The sequence below is a fragment of the Strigops habroptila genome, chromosome 1, assembly GCF_004027225.2.
Source record: "Strigops habroptila isolate Jane chromosome 1, bStrHab1.2.pri, whole genome shotgun sequence".
In the NCBI taxonomy this organism is placed as follows: Eukaryota; Metazoa; Chordata; class Aves; order Psittaciformes; family Psittacidae; genus Strigops; species Strigops habroptila.
In genome coordinates this window covers 151,598,065-151,623,606 of record NC_044277.2, presented here as the reverse complement: position 1 = coordinate 151,623,606, position 25,542 = coordinate 151,598,065, and the positions used below count along the sequence as shown (strand labels likewise).

General features: G+C 40.5%; 1 protein-coding gene across 4 annotated transcripts in view; it reads right to left on the bottom strand.

Moving 5' to 3' along the window:
* ITPRID1 (ITPR interacting domain containing 1) overlaps positions 1 to 20,513 on the bottom strand; it is a 142,650-nt gene extending 122,137 nt beyond the window's left edge. For all 4 annotated transcript variants that reach the window (XR_003991308.1, XM_030485146.1, XM_030485178.1 and 1 more), the window contains exon 1: positions 20,384 to 20,513. The gene's annotated coding sequence lies outside the window, so the exon portion shown is untranslated. The remainder of the gene's footprint in view (positions 1 to 20,383) is intronic.
* Positions 20,514 to 25,542: the final 5,029 nt, after the last annotated feature.

Below are 25,542 nucleotides of genomic sequence, written 5' to 3'. Positions count from 1 at the left end.
AGTCAGACTGCTATTACCAGTTCAGCCTCCTGACCATAAAGGCACATTATTTTAAAAGCACTGAGCATCCAATACCTCTCTTGGAGCCACAGGACCAAACCAGAACAAGATGATACATCAGCATTGACTACAAAGCTTAAAAACAACCAAGGAGCCTAAATTTCAACAGCAACATATAAATAAGCTGCTATTGAAGTACTGCTGAGTTTATGCATAACGTACTCAGAGTTGTGCATACACTGTAATTAGTTTGAACACTTCAGCTTATGTTGCACATACATTTCATTTCAGTAGGCTTTCAGAACCTTATCTTGGCTGAATGAGCAACAGTGGTTGTTCAGATTTGTCACTTTCTTACCTTCTGCAAGCACTAAGACCACACCAAAACTCCAGCAACACCAGGCTCATCATTGACTAAAACAGCCCACTGAAGAATAATTACAGTGGATTTATGCCCCTAGATTCAAGTCTGATTGACTGATTGCCTGACTGAGAGCAAAAGTGGTAAACTGAGCCTCTTCCAAATAAGAGCAGGCCACAAATGCTGGCATCCCACATCACAGCTCTAGCCAGTAGGCTGCAAGCCCACACAGGTCACAGCAATACTCATTCCATCCCTCTTCCCCCTCCTACAAAACCCTCACCCAATGATATCTCTCTCATAACCAAAGCAAGATATTTCAAAGCACTTTTTCTTCGTTGGAAGTTTTCTGACCAGCTTTGTTAATAAAATTGTCAGAGATTCCCAGCGTGCTTTCTCTGTTACTTTAAACGGGCAGCTGGCATTGGCTGTGGCATGGTGGTCAGCACCAAGTCAACAGCAAATCAGGCCAGAATCATAGGCAGAGACTTATCTTTTTTTCATTAGCAGCACTTGCCATTGAACCCTTGCCACTTGTTTGATAAGTCAGCAGCTGGTTTGGTTCAGCACTGTTCAGCTGTGCCTAGGTTCCACTTGTAGCTGGGAAACCACATCAAGCACAGCCCCAGTCATACTCAAACTCAGAATAAGAAGGCATGGGGCTGGGGCAAAAAAAAGAGGCTGTCACATCCTGATACCACAGTACATAAAAATCACAGCCCAAAAGCACCTAACAAAGGCATGAACACCACCCAGAACTAGGAGGACAGGCTTGCCACTTATCCACTGGGCTAGTCAAAAAGAACGAGAAGGGGGGCAGCAAGGGGGTGTCTCAATGACTGTTATTTACCAGAGACACCTTTGAGGCAACATTAGATGTTGGTGGTTCAGAGTGGTTGATGCCAACACAGCCCCTCACCTGGAAAACATCTTTGCCAGATCTCTCCTGAGCAGCAGAGGCATCAGCATGCCATTGCAGTCTGGCTAACCACAGATGGGAAAAACCATCAGAGATCAAAGCACTAACGATGCTGAAGCCCTCATTCTGAAGAGGTTCAGTGAAACGAGTCTCTGATCTAACCTCTTCTAGGATTTCAGGTGATTTTGACTAATTTCTAACTGACACTTTTGGGACAACCCCAGGCTAAATTACTGTGAAAGAAGGGAGACAGATGGAGGGAAGAACAATGGAAGCAAGCAGCCTGTTATAACTGAAGTCCTATTCTTTCTAGCACTCCTGACACATCAATAAGTCCTGTCCACCAGAAGGGCATCGTGGTGGAAAGCAGGCTCACAGAAATATTTCACTGCATTTACACAATGATTTTCCGAGACAAGAGGGAGCGGGGGTGCTGCCTTCTTTATTTTAGTACTGTCAACTGTTAGTACAGAGAGTCTCTCTGGTGTGTTATGTTCTCGTGAGCTGGCAGACCTGTTGGGAATATAATGAGGTCTGTGCATGCACCTCCTGGTGTGATGTTTAAAAACTCCATTTCTAACAACTTATTCCTCAGATGCTCTCCTGATTTTCTTGAGGCGTAAGGACCAGTTGACTATGCAAATGAAAGAAGAGAATGTAGGAAATGAGTTAGACACAAAGGGAGTTGCTGGCAAATGCCATTGCTTCCTCGGGGCATAATGGTAAGAGACAGCTGCTACTGCCAGCCCAGAAGCGGTAGCTGAGGGGGTTAGCACAGCTCTGGTGAAAATCTTTAGTCTGATGAATAACTAGGCAGAGTCTGTCTACGCTTATGAGGCAGGACCCCCAAAACCAAGACTTTTGATTCTTGCTCTGCTGTTCCCCATTATCAACCAGGGTAAATACACACAGGAGCAATAACAGGTGATTTCTGTAGCAGTTCGTGAGTTTATTGTCTGAAAGTGCTTTGTAACAAACAGAAGGGGCAAAGCAGGAAACTGACTGCAAGTACAGGAGAACCATTGTCCTTGGCAACTTCTAAAGGTGTAGTTGTAAGAATAAGGTGACCACTTGCAGCAAGATGTTAATTTTCTGGGTCAAATATTTTGAAATATGAACCACCTCTGTGAACGTAGAGGAAGTCATTACACAAATATTTAATCACTGTACACAGTGCTATGGTTTTGGTTTTTATTTTCATTATGGAATGATTCCCTCAAGTAATTATCACAGCAATCGTAACTCTGATACATGTATTTTGTCATTCTGCCTAATAAATGGTAGCAGAGTACTGCTACTGATGTGTATACATAAATATTTTAGAACTTTGTGCTTCTTAAACTGTTGGAAAATACTTATGGTAACCATTAAATACTGATACTTTTCTTTCGCCTCCAAAAGAATCTGTCACTTGGAGAACTGGCACGATGCTCAGAGTACCACTTTATGGAAAAAATCACACAAATGTTTATTGGTAGTATTAAAGGAAATGCTTGGTGTTTTTCAGCTCTGAGCAGAATAGCTGTCTGGAGTGCCACATGTTATGATCACCACAGAAAGACAGAATAAAAATCCTTCCACAGGGGAGCACCTTCATTTCAAACAAGGGAGAAAGCAAACCTCTCAATATTAAATGATTTAAAAGCATATCATATTAAAAACAAATATAAATGGACACTTGTGTACTTCCCCTTGGAGGATAGGGGCACCTGATACTTTCCAAAATGCCCAAAGAGAGTAAGTGGTAAGCAAAAAACACATTTGCTGATTCTTTGGCTCTTCCCAGGAACTGCGCTAAATCTCAGCTGAGGTTTCGCGTGTTCACCAATAGCAGGCTAGACCCCTATGGCAAGATTCCGCCCTCATTTATACCAGCAAAACTCTTTAAACACATCGAATTTACTCAGGTATTAAAACAGACAAGCATAAAAACTTAGCATTAACCTCACCCAAAGATCAACATATTCCACACTTCTACCCAACAACAAATAGAAACATCTTGCTTTTGTAGCACTCCTCCCCTTTTTATTTTCCTCCCTCCTTTCCCCCAAAACACTTCATAGCTGTGAGTTGGCACCATTACTGTTGCTGTTTGCAAAAGAAAAACGAAGATGAAACATTTGCCCCAAGAAGTCAAAGTAAGCAGAAACCTAGTAACCTACCTCCTAAACTAAGCTGAGCCCAGATTCCTTAAATCAGATTTCAGACATATGACTGAGCTACCTTGGCTAAACGGCTGCCATGCATCAGCTGAGCCCCAGTGAAAACAGTTTAAATTAGCGTGTGCTACCCTACATTTGCAACAGCTCAGCTGCTACACAGGAACTCATTAAGCTATGGTAACTTGCTCAAGTGTCTGAGACCTCAATCTGATGCTTTACCCAGTGGCCCACATAACTGCCCAAATCACACTTTCTGCCTCCATGCCAATAAACATTCTGAGCCCATCTTTCACAAAGTAAGAACATACCCAAGAACATAAGCTCAGTACAATTTTCCAGTGAGATGCTTTAGAAGATTTGTTCAGATAAGAAAAGAGCCCTCAAGGACACTTTTATTTCTTCTCTCCCTGTCCTAGATCTGGGCAAAGCCCTCTGCAATTGAAATAAACTCCATGAACAGTACTAAGATTCATGTCCTGTCTTTATCTTCTGTTTCATATACAATGTTTTCTTCTTCAGCGCACCAACAAATATTACACTGTTCATTCCTCTTACCCTAACTACTGTAATTTCTTCTCCTTATGATCACCTCAAGATCTGCTTTTCCAGAATGCTTCAAGCAACTGCTTTTTCCTAGGGAGAAAAGAAAAAGAATATTTTTTAAAAATCAGCCATGTAACCCTATTTTCATTAAATTCTACTGACTCCTCCTTCATCTAAAAATCCAGTTCCAAACTGTCTCTCCCTTCTCCCTAAACCGTCTGTTCATCTATTGTCTACCAGAAATATAGTGCAGGAAACTACTTCAGCTGGTGCTGTGTGAAATGCGCATTCTGATCCTTGCGCCATATCCCTTCTTTTCGAAAGAGAGCCCCTATTTTTTCTTGTTTCCTTCCTTGATATCTCTTTTGAGATATTATAAATATATCATTTAGCCCTATTACACATTTTAGGATCCAGATCACATTAAAATGTTATGCAAAATTAAGTTATACTTTATTTTCTTGAATGGATTTCTTGTTGGTTTGCAACCTGTAATATCTACCAAGAGAAATATCTGTGAAGATGATTAAATTATATTAAATGCAGAGCAGAAGTGAATATCCTGATGTTCCTGACCCAGTGTAGCTCAGATTCTCGAGTTTTCTAAATCACTAGTTTAACATTTTACCTCACTATTATGTCTACAGGTAAACAAAACTGGGTTGAGACAAGAAACTTTGTCATGTATAAAATTACCATGGTAAGATTTGCAATTTTGCATGAAAGAACAAGCCAATTTATAAAACCACAAAGGCATATTTTGGAGCAGGCAAAGACAGGAAGACTGGTTACTCCCTGATACCACAAACTTACCAAAGCAGCTCAAGAAAAAGCACACCAGTCTTCTGTCATTAGCAATGACATCGTCACAGCAATTTCAACAGGCAAATGTGATTTGAGCTTTGTGCTGTAGCACAAAAGCATTGATTAGCTGTGAGCTACCCTGAACAAACTATGATGCTTTACCTAGACTCATAACTCCTGAGCTCACAAGCAGTCAACATGAGGCTTAGCTTTAGGAATACGTCCAAGGGCTGATGGCTGGGCTGTACTAGCACGAAGTCTGCTAAGAAATGCAACTTTCTGGCTAAGGGAAGAAGTAGAAAAAGGAGGATTGCTGTAGTTGTTTTCACATGGTTTGGCTGAGACCTTGCTGCTTCCTCAGCCCAGCCCCACCAGCTGTGAAATAACAGGACCCTAAAGGACCCGTTGCCATTACCATTCTTCACTTGTTCTCTCAGCTTTCTAAGGGAATGTCTCTTACTACTTCTGTCATAGATTTAAGGGTCATCCTGTCTATTAGGGCATCGTGCAATCTCTTTGCTATCCTACAGGAGAGCCAGGAGGCAGCTGTCAACAGCCTTAAAACTGGGCAGCGATGGTCAGGAAGGGCTGGCCTTAGGCTTGCTTGATATAGACTCCAAATGGCCTTCCCTGGTGGCAATTTGTTCAGATCATTGGCAGGTTTTAAAACTGTGTATTCACAGCAAAACCCCTGGGAAAAGACAATGAAAATTTTGTTCTTTGGCATCTTCATGAGGGAATCCATGCTTTAGCTCAATCAGTAGCTGCTAGAGTGATGAAGGAAATGAGATGCGAATCCCTTTCAGCAAGGGGGGAAAGGGTATCTGTCCCCGAGTGCTTATGTCTAAATTCTGTGCCAGGAGCAGAAAAACAAACAAATGAAAACGAACATGTTTTACAATTAAAAAAAAAAAAAAAAAAAAAGGGGGGGGCAAATAGGGAATGTTCCCTGAAACTAAGAAGAACAGAATAGCTCCACAGAATAAAAAATGCTGGAGACAAAACCAAATGCATCCTATTGCATTTTCCCAGAGCTAGGAAGAAAGTAACTAGTTCATAAATTCCATCAGGAGCTTGGGGATTTTTGATGTAATGAGTTTTACAGTTTCAGAGGAGACTGCTTTGCTAATAATTATGTAACAGTAATTAAATCTGAAAAAGGCTGTACTCTAACTATGTTGATTTATTGCAGCTCCAACAAAGTACTCCTAGAGTGTGCTTTGGAGCGTGCACCTCCTCCCTCCAGTTTTCTTTAAATTCTCACAGAGCACTGGGTCACAGATGGTCTGAGATGCGATATTTTCCCTATTAAATTCCTAATAATCTTTTTCCGAGGCTGAGTCATGGAAGCCTGGGGATTTCTCATTTTAATTAGAAGGTTTAAGGAGCTAACTCTGTTTGAAATTTCCTCCTAGGAGATATGGGTGCAGGTGATCCCATTCAGAAGAATGACACAATATCAAGGCCAACATCTCATTTCCATATTAGATTACAGCTAGTTTGGCATAACTCCTGATCTGGATGCTGATGATGTGCCGCCTGAGCAGGAGGCACGAACTTTTACCATTTGAAAACAGGATTATTTTAGGATTATGTCTGAAGACATTTCAGGCTCTAGCTGGATGTTTCCTACCCTACCATAACGCTCCATCACCCTGTGTAGAAACCATTTAGAAATGTGAATTATTTATTAGTTTGATTGAAACAATAACTCTATATCATTTGGAAAGCAGTAGTGTTAAGAATGCTCATGCAAAGAGATTTACCATATTGTCCAAAGGGCTGATCCTCACTGTATTTAAGATATTAGTGTTTCAGATGGATTTTGTCTGCAAATAATCTCAGCTATATAAACAGAGCATTCACCCAGAGAAATATTGTATGTACAGCTTTAGCATTTGCAGTACATGAAGAGCAACATCCCACCCCTGCCATCCAGAGGAGGTTATTCTTAGGCACTCATAGCTGAGTTTGATCATTTGTAAGAATGCCTGTTGTTTAAGAGTTAGTCTGGTGTACTATTCACATGTCCCTTGATAGTCTATTGTGAAAAAAAAATGCTTCTTAGAAGACAGCTGTTTCGTTAGCCTACACTGTACAGCCAACTCCTGTGCTTTAGGAAAATAATGAGCATCTCTTATTCTTCCAGCGTGGCATGCAGTTGTCAAGAAGTCAGATGAGACATTATTTGCCTTTTATAACACTAGGTAGCTTCTCAGTTTTCGAAAGACAGAAATGACTGTATTTTGGGAAAATGAAAAATTTCACCAACTCTAAGCTGCACCACTCGAACATGCTAAAAATAAGATTTTATTGGAAGTAGTACTGCAGCATATAGACTTGGCTGTGAATAGGAGAAATAACCTTTTCCACATTAAATCCTGCCAGTTGTGCCATCTCCGTGAAGGGGTTTTGATGAGCTTGAACTTTTAATTTTGTTCTGCATTTTAAAAATAGTCTGCGTGTAATTGTTCAAGAGCTAAAGTTGCCATAAACTGTTTAAAAGGTTTACTTTCTGTATATAATCCATCCATTTCTATATGTCATTTTTACGCCCTTTGTTACTGAAATGCTCTAAAGACTTGGGATTTCATTTACTGGTATTTCTCTTATGCATCACAGAAATAAAAAAATCAAAGACCCAGAATAATGCTTTAGACTGTTTTCCAAAAATCAAATCCATCCTTACTGTCATATCACAGTCTGCAATTGTCCCACAAATAGGGTTACTCCCAGTAAAGTGATATACCACTTGAGAAAGAGGAAGAAGCTATACTAGTAATGAGCAAGAAAAGCCAAACGTTGCCTGGGATAGAGTGAGAAAGAAGAATTTGGCCCAGCCCTAGGTTGCACATCATATTTTGTATATGAAACATCACTTCTGAATGGCCATGAGCCCGGCTGATGCTGTGAGAACTGGCTGGATTTTGGCCGCTTGCTTCACAATGCCTTTTGTGAAGCCCAGAAAGGGGATGGCAGTAGCTGCCTTGCCAAGGTGCTCACCTGGAATCGGGTTGGCCTCTGTGGTGTATGTTCATAATGCTATTTCTTCTAAGAAGAAGGAAAGTACATCCAGTGCTATAATTGTGTGGAAAATCCAGTTGTGTTAATTTCCCCAAAGCTGATGTAGGATAAAGCCAGTACTGTTTTTCAGGCTCCATTCACATAATGGTTGAGATGCAAAATGAACTCCTTAGTGGAGGGTCAGTGGAAAGCATGAGCCACGACAGCTTTTTCCAGAGCGGTTGGACTTCCAGCTCTGTTCTCCCCCTCGAAGGCCCAAAATATGAAAACACAAGGAAAGGTAGATTCAAAATACTCTGTAAAGCGAAGAGTTAAAGTGGCAGATGAAATCAGGTTCTGTAATGAGTTAAAGGGAAAATGTCTCCAAGTTCTGATTAATGACCAGGGACACCTAGAGCTGCTTTGCCTGTCTCAGCAGTACATGACTGGTGCAGCAGGGTAATGTCTAATAACTAATCTTTGACACTAGAATTAAGTCATTTTGCAAGAAAGCAGGTCATTAGAAGCTAAATTGAATTATAAGTAATACTATCTCTATGGAGGATTGTAAATTAATTGGTTTTTAACAATAACATTTCTGTATTTTATTAAAGCAGTGTAAGAATTCAGCGAAGAAAAGAATGTAGCAGATAAACAGGGCAGGTGTTGATGATGCAAATGAAATAGATGACAGATGGTTAGTAGCACGATCACTCACTGTGTGTGTATAATGGATAGAGGTAATCAAATTCCTTTGTGAATTGGTGACTTTCTTTACATCAAGAAGTTTAACTGTGCTGTGCTTATACAGCTTCTCCTTAAAAATTAACTCCACTCCTTGTCATTATCTGGAGGTGCAGGACACTTGTATTTGCATATTGTCACAAACAAAAGCCAGGCGTGCAAATAAAACCGCACCTGAGCAATCAGCTACACTCATAAAGTGGTTGTGGGACTCTGAAGAATCCTCAGCCATTAAAGAGCAGACCACCACCCAGAGAAGACCAAGTCACCCGTGGTGTAAAGGCTTTTCTCCAGCCCTGTGGGTGAACATGACATGGGTGCTGCCCCCTAAACCCCATGTCATAGGTCTGTCTGAGAGAGAAGAGATAAATCAATGCTGCAGAAGAATAACACAACTGTTGCGTGCTGATGGGTGCTAAGCTCATCTCAGCCCACAACCGGTATATTGATTTTTGAGGGAGATTTATTTCATAGCACAACATAGCTATACCTGATGATTTGACATAGACTGCAAGAGAAAATCAGCAGGCTCTAGGTGCAGACATATCACATCATTATATACCCACCACACACACATGCAAACTATGCAGGGGAAAAAGCAGAGAATGCTTGAGCCAGCACTTACCTCACAGAAAGCTGTCCTTGTTCTGAGGCAGAAAAATGAGCAAAAATATTTGATCAAGGTCGGCAGACACCATATCAGGAGCCAATCTATTAGCAGAGCAGTTTCCAGGATAAGTGCAGAATGGGCTGCTGATGGGGTAGATGGGAAATATTGTCTACATGCAGCACTTTCTTAGCACTCTGCACTTCATCAAAACAAAGCCATGCCTTTTCCATGGAAGTATTCTACATTAGTGTTGGGAGAAGCCCTGCAAGATAATTTTAGGATAACTGGTGAGGCCAGGTTGACATTGCCTCAGCCCTTGCTCTTCGGATTACAAGCATAGCATTGCTGCACCAAGGCAACTTCTGGCTCTTTAGCTGAGTGGTGTTTTCAGCGTGGCATAAAAGGGCAATGGTCTTGGGTTTTGTGGTCTAGCAATGTATTCCTGTAAGGATCTGTTCTGATGGAGCACCTGCATTGCACACCCCTTCCTCACCCTCAAGGAACAGCAGGCATGCCTGCAGAGTGAAAGCAGGGTGGCAGGACCCTCTGCAGCACCCCTCTACCATGGCCAATCCACTAAACAGCCAAAGCCTCTTCTAAACTCTAAAACAGCTCAGCAGAAGGCTCCATTTGCTCTAAGGTTAGAACAGTTCCAGGGCCATGATGTCAGCTGTTTGCACCCTCCTCTGTCATCAGAGGAGCCTGTATAAATGCAGACCACTCACTGTGCTTACGGAGAGCTTCGCGATATGATGATTTTTGTCCAAGTGCTAGAATAGTTTGGTGACGCGTGTCCTGCTGCACACACACAGCTGTGTACGGCATTGGAAATCTGGAGAATATATTTGATGAGTTGCTTAAAGTATGCAATATCTATTACATTTTACTGAGGCATGTAACTTTTTCATATTTCAAATATTTGCTCTTGAAACCTCAAGTGTGGAGAGTGAAAGATTAAATTAGAACAAAGAGCCACAGAAAGGATTTTCTTCTTTTTTACCCTTTTGTATCAGAAACATTCAGTTTCTGTTACCAACAGTCCCCCACGTGAGGTCAAGGAAAATAACCCATGCAACTGCATTTGTTTACAAGCCAGCACGGAAAAGTGAGATAGCCACCTTTCAATAGAAACAAATACTCTTTCTTAAGTTGTTAAGAAAGCCATTGCAGCATTGAGAAAGAAAAAGTAAACATGTTGCACAGTAAATACTGTGCTTGAAGCTAAATGTCAAGAATTCTAGAAAGCTGCTGTGGTGAGAGTACAGATATACATGGATGCTAAAGAAAGTTTGCTACAGTTTATATTAGGGAATCAAAATACTTCTCTACATTAGATAACAAAGCACATTATTAAATATCTTGTGTAACATATCAAGAGCAGAGTTCTTGAAACTGCTTTGGAGCAGAATATTTGTTTTCCCCAAAAACCCTACATCTAGACCCTGTTAAAATGAAATTGTAGCAGGTTGCTGTATCATTAGAACAGGGGAGATGCATGCACAGTCCAGAGATAACCGTATGAAACAAAAGACGGGAACTACATTCAGGACCCCTTGATGTTTCAGTTTATTCATGCTGTATTTCTGGTTTATGGTTCCTTAATATTATATAACCATTATTTTGGTTTATGCGTGTCTATACTTATGACTGACACCTGCAAACAATTTAACAAAGTTATTAGGGAATTTTATTATTTTTCCTATGGGAAAACTGCATATTTCACAAAGGAAAGAACATGTGATGCTATTTATTTTGGGGAAAGCAAAATACAGAACGTTCATGTTGCTAAAGAAACTATGCATAAATCCTTACATATCGTAAGTATTTTTAATAAAGGCAATAATTGTTATTGAATGAAAAATAAAAAAAGGCATCTAGAAAATATTTTGTCACTGCTTTTAAATTATATCTGCTAAGTCATCAAATCTTTGTTGTTGCTATTGTTGCTTCTGCTCCTTGCCTGCCCTGCAGAGACAAAACAGCAAAGAATGAGCATGGTTTTTTCTTTTTAGGAAGCAGCATTGACAATTGATTTCAAAACACATGGGTAGTGTGTTAACCCTAATCTTGTGACAAGTCTAACCTTGAATAAAAAGCTGTGGCAGGGGAAAAGAAGGCATTTTCACTGCTGGTGTTGGTTAATAACAAGAGAAGGTGGTATTTAGACTCTCGGATGGCAGGCTGAGCTTACAAGAGTATTTCTTATAAAAAAATATCTATTTTTGTATAATGTACACAGTACAAAAACTAGCATGGAATAAAACTGCATGCAGGAAACATGCATGCACTATTTTTATAATAAAGATTGAGTGGTAGAATACTTTAAAATGAATGAGGCTAGATTCCATATTGATGTATTTAACTGTCTTGTGCTTGACCTGTTGCTCATAAGCAAACATGAAGAAAAGTACCAAAACAGATAAACACTGCATGTGACAAGGTTTTTCTATGTAGCTGTTAAAAAACAAACAAAAGTGGTGAAATAAGACCCCTTTGTCAAGACTGGGTTCAGGTCTGCACTCTAAGCTAGGGTCCTAGCTCGTCAGAAGCCAAGCCAATAAAGCATTTAACTATTGTACATAGCAGGAAATATATCCTGTATAGTCAACCTAAATTAAGGTAGACTTCATTGAGTAACCCCTATCTACCCCTGTGTATGGTGTGATAAGTAGGTCTTTGGAAGAATAACAGAAATGTCAGATTAGATTTACATTTTTGGAACGAAAATCTCCTCTGGAAAGCTGAAATACAGGGGAAAGCTGATGAGGAGAAACACCCTTACAGCATTTTTTTTTTCTTAACTTTTCAATATTCCTGCTACCAAAGAGGATCTAGAGAAATAGCATGATCATCAGTTGCTTATTCGTCAAAAACCTTACTCTGTGGGGAGGTGGTAGGAAAAGGAGAAAACACAGAAGAAATAATAACAAAGATATCTTTAATTTTGCTGATTCAAGCAAACAAAAATATCAAAGGAATCCCTTGTTTCGTTTAAAAACTATGTAGGTCTTTTCCTTCAGACATTTTGGAAGACCCAAGAGCTCTCTGGGGTTGAAATAATGATCTACGTTCTGAGAGTTGTATGTATCCCTACTCCAATAACAAACTACAGAGTATCTTGCACTTACACCATGTAGCAGTTGCAAGGATGGGTAACTCTGCATCACTCCTCTCGTGTGCTCTCTTCAATGACAACTAAGCATCTATGAAGTGAAAATGCACTGAATTATGACTTTTCCACCTTCACCCTTGCCATGTCCATGGCACTGGCCCTTGTCCTAAGTAGAATGTACTTTTTAAAGCTGTTACTGAGAAGTAAGTGGCTTTTCATTTTAGATTTTTTTCCCCTACTCAGAAAGCACATAATTTGTTACATTAACCTATTTTTGTGGCTTTTACATTACGTATGTTAGATAATGAACTTTCCATGTTTGCCTTTAACTGGGATTTTGGAATAAGAATCCAATATTGAACAGCTATCTTGTAAAGATCAAACATCACCTCTTCTGCTAGGGTCAAAAGACTCAACGGCTGCCTTAGGAGTGCTGTGGGAATTCAGACAGAAAGTGGGGTTCACTGCAGTCAACAGAGCTTCTTAGGATTTCACTGGGCAAGGACAGAAAGAAATGGCTGCCACAGCTTTAAAGGAAAGCAAATCACCAGGGAAAGGGAAGTGTTATAGTAAAAGAGTAAAAGAGTCCTTTCTTCCCACGGAGAAGAAAAAACCTCTTCCTAGATATCTGAGAGGCCTCGGTGAGAAAACAAAAGTCAAAGATATGGAAAAATGGGTGCAAAAGATTTGTCAGAAGCTAGACCTAAACTGTTTTCAGAGAAAATTGGCAGTAAAAGTAGCCAGCTGAAAAAATTGTGTCTGCCTCTCAGTAACCATGTGGCACTAAAGGTGAAGTTAGTGCTGCACAAGCCATAGAAAAGCTCGTTTGTTCCTGAGAAAATCTGTAACCTAAAATTAGCAGCAGACAGCACAATCTAGTGATATGGCATGCATATGTGATCCATGATGTCCATAATGCAGTCACTCAAATATCTGATGGAAGGATTTAGAGTTGCTTTCACAAGAGCTTGACTGTTGCGGAGGAGGCAGCTGAAAGAAGAGCCGGCATAGCTATTGCCATAGGGAACTGCACTGGAGATGGGATGGAGAAGGTGCTGTGGGAAAGACTCAGACAGCAGCTGGGCAAAAGACACATGATAAGCCCAAGTGGAAAAACCCCCAAACATCTGCACTGAAGCACAATCATGAGCATTGCAGCCTCTGCTCTTGTTTGCAGTGAATAAGGGGAAGTTGAACAACACTTGTGCTGTACAGAAATGACTCGAAACCAAGCAGCTCCTTACAGGCTGTATCTGAGTGGCAGCTGGTCAGCATAGGGAAACACAAGCCTCTGTATAACACAGACACTGGGTCCAGCCCTTTCATGGCAGAACCTCACAAGGGACAGCTCCCCACAACTCTCTCCTTGTCAAACTTAGAAATAACAATACGGACACAGTGCACATTGCAGTTGCTCATGAGCAACCTGCTGACTCAAGCAGAAACATTCAGTTGCAGTGGCGCGTGGACCTCCACATCCACATGTGACTTTTGTGAGGCAGCAATGAGAAGTGCTCAATCTACCTTCTCTGGCGGAGGGTCTCAGGATCTTTCGATAGAAACAGCTGATATAGTGTCCTCACTGCTCTGGCATTCTGAAGAGCTGCCGTGTGTTCTTCCATAGGAGACCCACAGTTGGTAGGAATGGAAGCTTCATGCAGCTGGAATGCTACCTTGTACACTATCCCCATCATCTGCAGCTAGAGTCTCCTGGTATAGACACACACAACATTGCTTGTTGGAGAAATGACAATACCCAGGTAGCCAAATCATACCAAGCATCTGTTTTTCTGATCTTTATTCTTCCTGTATTTCTACATCTTCACTGAGCCTGACATCAGTGTCTATCAGCGCAGACATCGTGCTCTGAGGCCATGGTTGAAGAAAATGTCAGCAGGTGAAGATTCATGCTTCATTGGTGCTGCTCTATAATTTAACTGCAGTATATACAAATCAGGTCTGCCCCCACTGCCTTTTTTTAAGAGAGGCAATATTATTTTGATGCTGTTTTCCAACAACCTCCTCGCTAGTGGTTAATGGAGAGTAGCAGTTGCTGGTGAAAATCTTTACCCGAAATGAAGAAATGGTTCCTACTTGCGATAATTCCCACTTGTGGTAATTCATTTGTGGAAGTTACTACGCCAAACATAAAATGTATTAGGAACAGATTCAATATGAACAAATATCTACTGATGAGGTCTTCTAGTTCGAAGAACTTGGGAAAGAGAGAAAATCAGATTAGGAGAAATACCCAGTTTCCCACTTCTAACTTAGATAAGTGTATGACTATATTGTTCCATGCAGATGTAAGTCTATTTTGCTTTTTTCATCCCCTCCCTCCCTCCCACCCCCCCAATCACCAGCTTCAGCATTTTTTTTCTTAAGTTATGCTATGTTTCTGGCCTCATCAACTTCCCACATTTATTTTTTGTGAGGTCAGTGCAAAAGAATTCAGTTACATCATTCATATTTTTCAGTTTCTAAGTGACCTTCATTATATCGCTGAAAATAGAGAAGAGTCACCTTCCTAGTACCTTTAAGCAAAACTCCATTTTGTACTTTGATGTTTTTTGAAACTAGTAAAAGGAGCAGGGAACATGTTATTATGCCCGGTATGTTTTAATAGCATTACTTTATTTTGCTGGGTCTCCTCCCAGTGCTGGCCAACTACAACCCATGTGGCAACCAAGACCAGAGTTTTACAGAAAACTATTCACTTGGGACTTCGCTTCATTGCATATTTTCCAAATGCTGAATATGGCATATCCACAGCCACTCTAAGTCTCTCAGATTTATATTGTATTTATAGGTACAGCTGGAAAAAGTTGCCTTGTACATTGCAGGGAGGTAGGCAGAAAAGGGGAGGAAGAGAAAATGCCAAGCCAGGGATGTGATTTTTCAGAGTCAGTTTCCGTAAAAGCTGATCCCTCATAAATTATGACAAGATGAAGTTTTTTGCACCTGGTTACCTCTGGGAGATCAGCATTTGACACCAACATCCAGCTATTAAGACCTAAACCTCTTTTGCTTCAGCATGCTGGTAATCCACCTTGCCAGCCCCGACAACAAGCTACAGATCTCCCAGTCAGATCACAGTATTGTAAAAGCACAGTAACAAAAGCCTGAGACCAGTGACCAATTCAGTGTCAGAAATACTTCAGCAATAAGCATAAACTTCTTTTGTTAACTGCTTCAGCCACTACAGCACTTGATTTGCAATTAATTACTCACCATACCTGGTTTTAAATACCTTAATCAAGGTTGCTGGATCAGGTGGCTAAGGAAGACGCTTAATTCCTCCACCACACATGGTACATACTTTAAATCTCCATATTTGTCTTTATTTACATAACAGTTCATGTAAATCTGTAAAACAGTAATAAATCTAACCTTTTAGGAAGACAGTGAGTTTTAAATTGAAAAAAAAAAAAAAACAAAACAAAAAACCGAAAACCATAAAGCTAGAATAAACTTGTTCGTAAGGATAAGAAAACCCCCAATGTCTTTGGGAATGCTGCTCTGTGTCTCTTTTAGCTTGTTACCAAAGAAGAGCTGATTTTGAATGATTAGCCCCAATGAGTGAATTGCCTGCTGGGGTTTATAACACTAAAACACGATTCATTTATAAATGAAATGTTTTTTCAGCTTGCTGTCTCAAAGCAATCCCCATGCTCTGCTGTCTTATGAAATAGCAAGCTTTAACGTGTTGCTGATGTTTTATACATACTGACAGTCTTGTTTACTAAATACACGTATCGTCAATTGTGTTATGCCTAACCACGTTATAATCTCTATTTACACCAATCTAATTGGTACTTCTGCTAAGCATTATCAGTACTAATAACAGCAACTACAGCACGGAAAAATACAGCAAATATTTCCCCAGCTGAAGGTCACACTCTCTGCTGACCTGCTCCTCCCTTTAAGTCATTGAATTTAGGGCAGCATGAACAGAGAAGTGCAAGACAAGACTGAATTTGCAGCTGATTTTGTACTGTGCCACTTCTTAAAGTCCTGCCCTGCTTCAATCACAGGCAGCTTCACGCACAAAGGATTTCTTTGCAACTCCATTGCTAGCAAAGATCTGCACTGGTTTGACCCAAAGCCCATTGTAGTCAGAGAAGGTGTGTCCCTGCCCAATCTGTACTAAGCCCTTATTGACCATAGAATATTTACAATTATTAACCAGCAGCAGTATCAGCTAAAGCTGTTTGAGTAGAAAATCCTTAGAATTTAATAGGTAATAGGAGCCCTTTTAATTTAAAAAAAAAAAAAAAAAAAAAAAATCAAAGAAATAAGGTTCACCATTATTCTTCATAAAATGTTTAAAAGAAACTACAGAAATGGTACCATTCTTTATGAAATGTTAAGTGGTTCTGAAAGAATAGTTTCTTGGGGGGTGCATTTAATTTCTAAACAGTCCCACTGGGTTTCATCTCTTCTGAATTCCATGGGGAAAGAAGAGATAGAAATTGCATTTAAAATATCAGACAAGAGGGGAAAACATCTTGCAAGCGCTGTACCCCCCCTAGGAAAAAAGTAAAAAGGATGATTTAAACAAAAATTAAGGACAACTCACATTTGAATATTATATCTTTGGGCACAAAGCCAAATGCAGATGCATCTAGCCATGTTTTGGACCGAGGCCAAATTCTCTCAGTCCCAGTTGTTCAATTTTATAGCTAGTGAACAAAAGGGGGGGGTGATATAATATGGTCATTTGGTAACCAATGTTTGGGGGCTTGTTAAGGTGCAAGTGAGGGTGTTTATGTGAAAGGAGAGCATAAAATTAACACTGTGTTCTTCAAACCAAAGGATGATCTGTGTCATGTAGCGCTGTATTTTGCGATTATTTCCGATAGCAGCAGGGCAGCTCAGCACAATGATTTACAAGCGAAGACATTGTGTCAATCCACTGGGTTTCACTTCACTACCATCTTGAGAAAAATCAAATCTGGACACGATATGCGGTGACAAACTCAAATATACCACAGCAATTGTGTTTCTATCTACAGGCAAACATCTACAACAATATTTTTATTCTTCTCTCACAGCACTGCTAAAACAAGTCAAATCTTCAGCAAATCCCAGTCTCTAGAAATATTAATATGCTCATATTAGGGTTTTGCTCCAAACTGTAATGCATTCACCAGGCTACCCCAGACGCGACAGGTGGGAAAGGGGACCCAACAGCTCTGGACTGGGATGTAGCAGAAGAGGAGATTACCAGCAACGTGAGCGACACATGCCCTCCCTCTCCCCTCCAGCCACGCTAAAATATTTCATGGTGTGGAGGATCACTGAGTGAGGAAGTGACAGCTGCAGAGGCAGTACCAGCCACCACAGACCCATGGGATATTAGCAGGTACGTTAGGGCTGATCCTGTCTGCATTAATTTCCTGGCTGTCCTCTCTGCAATGTGAAACTCTCCCTGGAAGGGTTTTGGGGCAGCAGAGGCAAAGCTGTGTGTTCTGGCCAGTACCTAAAGTGACTGGGACCAATTGAGGTGACAAAGGGCCTCTGTGCAACCAGCCCAGACCTCCATCGCTGTGATGGTTTGGGGTGGCTGCTTCTCCAAGGGTGGAAAAGAAACCCTCCCTCTCAATGCCTATTGGGAAACTAGTGAGAAGCTCAGTTAAGTGAGTAATAGTAATGATTAATAATCCTGGGGATTTGTAGCTGCAGGAAGTTAGAATAGCTGGCCAGAGGGAGAACAAATAGTCTTTTTGATGTTAGGGATATTTACAGTGGCCAACAAAGCCCTCTATAAGATGAAACACAGAGTCCTAACTACCACAGTTGCTCTTGGGCCAGCTGGAGAAGCAACACAACAGCCAGAGGGTAAGGATCAGAACTGGAGCATGAGTGAAAGCAAGACCACCCTATCACCCAGGGCTGGATTGAACTCCAAATTACCTTTCCACAGAGCGGGGGGGAAGGGCAAGGCCAGCACATTCATCACTGCCACGGCTGGCCCCAGTGGCTCAGCAGTGCCTGTGATACACCCTTGCTCACAGGCAGACAGCAACAGGTCTTGGAGGACCATTTTAAGTGGTCTCCAGGCTGTTCTTGGGCACACTTCTCTAAGCCTAAATTCAGCTCAAGTACAGGCGGCTGCCTCACAGTTGAAGTCAATGAAGTTGCACCCACCTACACCGGATCTGAATTGACTCTATGAATAGATATGTACAGGGTAGGATATTCAAATTCTGTGGTTGCCAAAACTAGACATCTGTGTCAAAGCATTTGACAAGTGCACTGATATATGTCAGCAAATTGCCTGAGGTACTTGCTAAAAAACTACACTAACTTTCTCATCCTGAAATACTTCATCTGCACAATGATTAGAAAATGGCTACAAAGGCAAAATGCTAATAACTCCTGCCTGACAATTTAACTGTATGCTCGTATTCAAGAAATAAGAACGCAACTTAAATTCTGTTACGTTTAAAAGGAAAAAAAAGCTAAAGAATATTCAAGGTTCACATACAGGACCACCAAAAGCAGCTCTGCATGCCAACTGGGATCCAATGGTAAAGGAATACTTCTGTGACTTACCAACTCAGCCTGTAACCACCGCAGGGAAATCAAGACTACCACGATTGTCAATTCCAGGGAGCAACCTCTGTGCAAAATAACATTGATGGGTCAAGTGCCCTGTCCTGTTCTCTGGATTAATAACAGAGTTGTGCACCAGATTGGTGCTTGAGGAATCCATATGCTGACATTCTGCCTTGCTCGCCTCAGCCCGGGCTGTGCTGCTCATTGCTGGCATATCTGGACACCACATTCGAGCGAGAAAAAAAGCCAAATTGAAAAAAGAAAAAAAATCCCATTCTGTCTCTTTTTATTATCAAGGGAGCTTAAAGCTTCCAAGGCGTGGAAAGGGCCATGAGCAAACTCTGCGGAAAGGAATACGACGTATACATCAATAAATGCAAGCTGTTAGAGAACACCAGCACAGCCCATCCAGGTCTTTGATCATTAAGATTTCTATTATAAATACATATTTTTATTTTTCCTCTGACAAAAAAAAAAAACTTCACTTGGAATAGCTGCAGAACTGCAACTCTGGGCTTTTCTTCTGCATTCACGGTTAAACAAAAAGAAAACAAACAAACAAACAAAAAACACACCCCCAAACCAAATAAAACCCACCAGATATTTTGAATCAAGCCTGACTAATAAAATGAAAAAGGTGAAAATAAAAATAAAGATACAGTAATGAGTAATTAAGAATAGGAACATGTTTTATCAAACAACCTAGTTAAGGTTGTTCTCCAACACCAAGCACAAACAAAAGACAGTTTTCCTAAGAATATGAACCCATCTAGAAAAATTTAGCTAGAAATTTTTCAACAACCCTGAGGGCAGAGCAAATTACCCTAGTGCACTGCCCTTGTAATATGGCTGTATCCATTCTGAATAACAGGTAGTATCTCTTCACAGCACTGACAGTATTCGACATCAGTTTATTTAGAGCTGCATTGCATAGGATAGCTGTGTTTCAGAATTTACTGTAGCTTAAGCTATGTTACTCTGGTAGCTGCAAGATTTAGTTCAGTAATTTTATGCAGTTGGCAAATAGGCAGAAACAGTATAATTTAACATTTATGAACTGCCAATCTCCTCATATAAATACTGTAAGGAATGCTGCAATTATCAAATTATCTAAAGAAAGTAAATTGCACTATGGGATGCTGCATATTTGCTAAAATGATTTATAAACAAATATAAGCACATTTACTTAAAGAGTCTAATCCAACGACTCCACAAAAAAGTTACTCTACCTAGCACAGGAGGTTTTGTAATTGTAATACATTAGGAAATTTCACTGTGTTTAATGGATCTCAGACTCACCCTTCCTCTTGAAAACAAGCTATTGAGGTCTTTGATGGAGAAATGCCTAGGATACCTCTCTGGAGTCAGAGGTGAAACACGTCACCAGCTGCATACATAGATTTATATATATAAAAACTGTGAACTGTTTGGCTGGCTCACATTTGGAGTTTCACACTTTAGCACAACCTGAATTCAACACCCTAGTATTTGTGATTCGGCCCATTAAAACCACTCTTATCAAACAGGTTACACTCACTACAAGGTAAAGAAAGCATTTAATTACCTTCTTTTCTCTTGCCTAGAGGCAAGAGCAACTCCTCTTCCCCCATCCCATTGCCAGGGCTGCTCAGAAGCACTTAAGCAGGCAGCAAATCTAAGACACCAGAGCAGAGGTGCAGGCAAAGTTAGCTCTAGTTAACTCACAAGAAGGGAAGTTTCTTTATATGAAAGTTTCTTTATATGTGAGAAGAAACCACTTGTTCCCTGAAATTTGACATTCATTGCTTAAATATTGGATCAAGCCCACAACTGGGAACGAATCAACAAGCAGAAAAGCTCAAAACTTCTTTGAGACACAGACACAGAAACGTATGTGCCAAAGAAAAGTATATAAATGCCAAATGTATACCATAAAGTGGAATGTATTTGATGTAATAAAGAATGTATGCAAACATACATAAATAATTTCATTTCCTATGCTAGCAGAAATAATTTATCTACAAGGACAAGAATTTCAGTGGAATGCACTTACACATTGTCATCTACTGTTACGTAAAATCTTTTCTTGGAGAACTATGTGTGGAGATCCATATATCTCATTTTGACAGGATCCCAGAAAAAGGGCAGTAAGAATTTGACAATGTAGCAAAAAGTGCATTTTTTTTAAATTTAATCTCTTGCATTATGCAGTATCAGAGCACCTTCCAGCAGAGCAGTAAGCAACATGGGTAACGTGTCACATGTTTGTTCTTTCCTCCTTTCCCCAAGGGGACAATTGTGTGCTGTTTTCCCTCTGCTTTTTCTTGCACACACAGAGACTGCTGGGAAAAACTTATTCTGGGGAAGCTAGGGTGAAAGACTTGTATTAGTGTCAAAGATGATAAACTTCACTTCATCTTTGTGCAAAAGTGTTATGAACCCATGCAGACATTAACTTTGTCCTTTGAGTAAAATCATCTTTTAGCCTTGTATACAAAGTGGTTCTCTCTTTTTGACCTATCCTAAGTATTTACTGCATAGGGCGTCTGATGAGGGCCTAGTCATCAGCATTGTGAAGAATACAGAGCGTTGGTGAAAATCTGGTCACCACCATCCACTAGAATTCTTAAGTCTAAGCCGGACTTTATTCCATTAGCAGACTCCATAATGCATGTAACGAAATGCTGAAACCACTTACTCACCAAGAAGAGCCTGTCAACATTTTCCCAACAAAACTCTTCCAACAGAAAAACTGACTAAAATTAAATTTTAACAAAAAGTATCTACTTTCTAAGGAAATTTGCCTGCTTGTTGAAAAAATAAAAACATGAAAACTTTTTGAAGCCCATTCTCTGAAAAGTTCTAGTCACAGGCATAAACTTAGCTTCTTTTCACACATCTTGACAATGTTTAGATCTGTTGACAGTGTTGTTATCAAGAAATGCCGAGGGGACACGGACAGAAATCTGTTTCATGTAGCTCATTTAAGTTAATATCTTCTCCTACCGTTTGCTATCCCAGCACAGCCAGTATGTCCAGAAATAGATGGAAACAACCGTGTGCAAAGGGTGGCTGGTGATAAATCCATCAAAATTAAAATTCAAGGTTCAAAAACCTTGACAACAAGAGGGATCCAGATTTGAATCCAACAGCAAAATGAAAAGAGCAAAATTCTCATTATAAGTACTTGCATGGTGATCTGGGGGATTTAATCCTAGAAAGCTGCATCACAACTAGGTGCAGGTTGCCACTGCTCTCCTAGAGGACCAAGAGGCTTGCCATCACCTTTGGGGATTCATTCCTATTAGGCTTGTGACACCCTGCTCCTGCAGCTTGAGACTGGGAAGACTGTTAGGAGAACAAGTGCATGCAGAGGACCAGACACAGCACCAGTGCTGAAGCCTGGAAATTGATTGTAGCCTTTTCTATTCAGGCTTTAAACACTCTTTAAATTTCTGTGTTAAGATCTCAGATTCAGAATAAACCCATCTCTAATTTAATCAGCAACTACCTGCCAAATTTATTCTAACATAATAGTGCCCCAAATAGCTCATTTTTTGTTAAATTTGCCTGTTAACTAGTAACATAATAGTCTATTTTCAATTGCTTACAAAAATACAAAACCAGCAACAACAAAAAATCCACATGAGAAACACCAACAGCAAAAAAAAAGCTTTACCTTGTTCTGTCCATGTCTTCCATACTGGATGACCCTTCTGAGGCTCACTCTTCTGGAAATTTTAGCCAAACAGCCCCTATAACTCCAAGCCCATGTGCCTGGAGAGGAAGCAGGATCCCCATGCTCTTGGAGATGGGCACACCACAGGATCAAGGGTGCTGATCACAAAACAAAAACAGATAAGGCCAGGCCCTAGAGTCTTATCCCCTTCTTTTCAACCTCTTACAAGCTCTCCTCCCAGCTGTTGCTCTATCAGGTGTGTCAATAATTCAATCAGGTTGCACAGCTTTGGGGCTAATTGAATTCTCAGGCTCTCCTTAACGTGTTCGCAGCCACCATGTTGTTAGCTCTGCACAAATGAGGTTTAGTCTTACAAGAGCTCCCAAGGGCTCTAAACACAGGGCTGTAACTACAGCCTCCTTTCTGGAGATGTAAATAATTTTTTTAGAAACAAAAGGATAACAACTGAGCACCTTGAATACAAGGGGTCAAGAACTGAGAGTAGATTTTCTTTTCACCAAGTCACCTGGTGCGGAGAGCACCTCGCATCCACACAATGCCTGTTGTTCAAATATGTTCCAGTGTTGTGTCTTGCTGGTGGTTTCCTGGATATGAGACCACATTGTATATGTACACTGTGCTCAGCCAAAATGACAGAACCATGTTTAGGTAAGGACTGGCCAACACATACAGATGCCAAGCAGAAATGTTAAAGGCTGATAATGAAAAATGAAATTACGTGAAACCTTTCCAAGAAAACTCTACAAACATTTCCAAGCCATGCAGTTTTTCAAATATTGCTTCAGCCAACACTGTCCTAAAGCAGTGAGTCACTCCAGAAGAAAGTTCATGGCCACATGTAGTGAAAGGCAAACAAGAGCTTTACCTGTCACCTGTACGTGTCTGTTGGCTGAGTTTATTTTGGCTTATTTTGCTAATTCCTGCAGGGAGAAACTCATGTCTTCATGGGACAAAGGTGCACTCTCCACTGGTTTTGGAATGCACCCAGAGGGGACGACCTGGAGCTGGGATTGACATACCCAAAATTAATTTCTTCAGCATGCACTGCATTATTCCATGTTTCAAAGGAGGATGGGATGCACCCTTTCCTGACAATGGCACTGAGTGTTCTGGCTGTGAGCAGCACCAGTTCTTCTAAACCTCCCTTCTCATCAGCCAGGAAGGAGCAGACCCATACACTTGATATTTTTGGTACAATCTCTTTAAACAAGCCCGGAAACTGCATGTGAGTAAATGTTAAGCCCCTGGAATGCAGATAGGGAAGTGAAGACGTCGGTTCTGCGATTTTTTATATCTGCACTCCTGTCAGCATGAATGCTGAAATCTCTGGAGGTAGAAGTCTGGAGTATTTCACCATGATTGCCAACAAGGTATCAGTAAACTCCATTATGAACCCTCTGGGGGCACGGTAAATGAACAAAAATGTATGTTAGCCTTGGCTCTGTTTTCTATTGTTAGATGAATGAATTAAATCAAATCAAACGTGTCTGATCTGAGGGACCGCTTGGGTTTTAAAGTTTGAAGGGATGATAAATGAAGTGTAGCTTTCCTTCTCTCATCTCTTAGTTTGTGATGAGCCCAGTGGCCTGCTGAGAGAAGGGAGGCAAAGGGAGAGGCAAGGAACGAACTAACACTGGGTTCGCAGTGGATTCTGCCTGGGTATCTGTGATAAAAGCTGTCATACACGTTATCTCTGAGAAGTCTGTATAGTGTTTGGTGGCAGGTAATCTTGCATTCACAGTAATGTTTTTAGTGGGGATAAGTAACATAATGTTCTTCAATCAACTATATCAAATAGTTGCCAAGCCTTAATGTCCACACTTATAAATACGCACACATGTAAGACTGGTCTGACTCAGGCACCTTAACTATGTTCTTTCACTGAATACCCCTGTGAAAGAGCCTCTCTCTATGCTCAGTCATAGGTGGAGCCTGCAGACACCATCTTTCTAACTGTGTCAGTAGGTTAATGTCCCTTACTGCAATTTCTCATGCATTTTCTTTTATCACATACTTTTCTTGAATGCAGTTGGCTTTATTAATGGCGTGTTTGAAAAGAGAAACTCCTGCAATAACTTCTGAAGAGGAGCCTACCCCATATGCCACTACCCAAGGACAGCTGCTAGGCTCCCCAGTTCTCCAGGGAGATGAGTAACAGTGGTCGCTGAAGATAGCAAGATCTAGTGAGTTTGAAACTGGTTGGGAATGCAGGAAGCCTGGATTTTATTCCAAATCTGTCACTGAGCGTTTTGTGACTGACCCTGGGTAAATCTTTTTTACTTTTCATTAGCTCCTTTTCTCTACCACTCATATTCTACCTTATATCTTTAAGGTATAAACTCTCTGAGATGGATGCTGCCACTCTTTACAGTCAGAAAACAGGCCATTACACAAATCACAAATATAGCTCCTCAGTTCTTTGATACATGCATATAGTTTTTAAACACTTCACAAACAATTAGTTAAATATGCTTTTACAGAGTGAAATTGGCACAGGACACTCAAGTGACTAGCATTCACTTCTCAGAGTCGGTGGCAAACTATGGACTACAGCCTTGAAATCCTGGCTGCTAACCACTTGATATAATCCTTGTTCTCTTTGTATGGAGTCTGCTAAATTGGAATTACTCTATCCTTTCCAGTGATATACATCCAAAGTGCTCGGTAAGATATCCTCTAAACTTATATAACAAATGCACAAATGTATTTTAGCTCTGAAGTATTACGGATCCAGAGTTGTCTTTACATGTCACAATCACATTTTCTTACCCATGCTTTTACCATGTGTTGTAAGCATATGGCATGTTGGCAATGCATGACAAGAATGCACAAAGTATGGTGTAAAAAAAAAATCCTACCAAGAAGTTTGAGAAGCTGCCTAGTACTCTATTTGCTCTTGATTAAGTCAGGCATCTTCTAAAGTACCTATTTTCTTGTAACCTGAAGACTCTACTATTGCCAGAGGCTATTTTCATACTAAATGGAAACATGCAGCCCTGGAAAGGGCTCAATATTCTTGTCTCTTGCTGACAATAGGTAAAGGT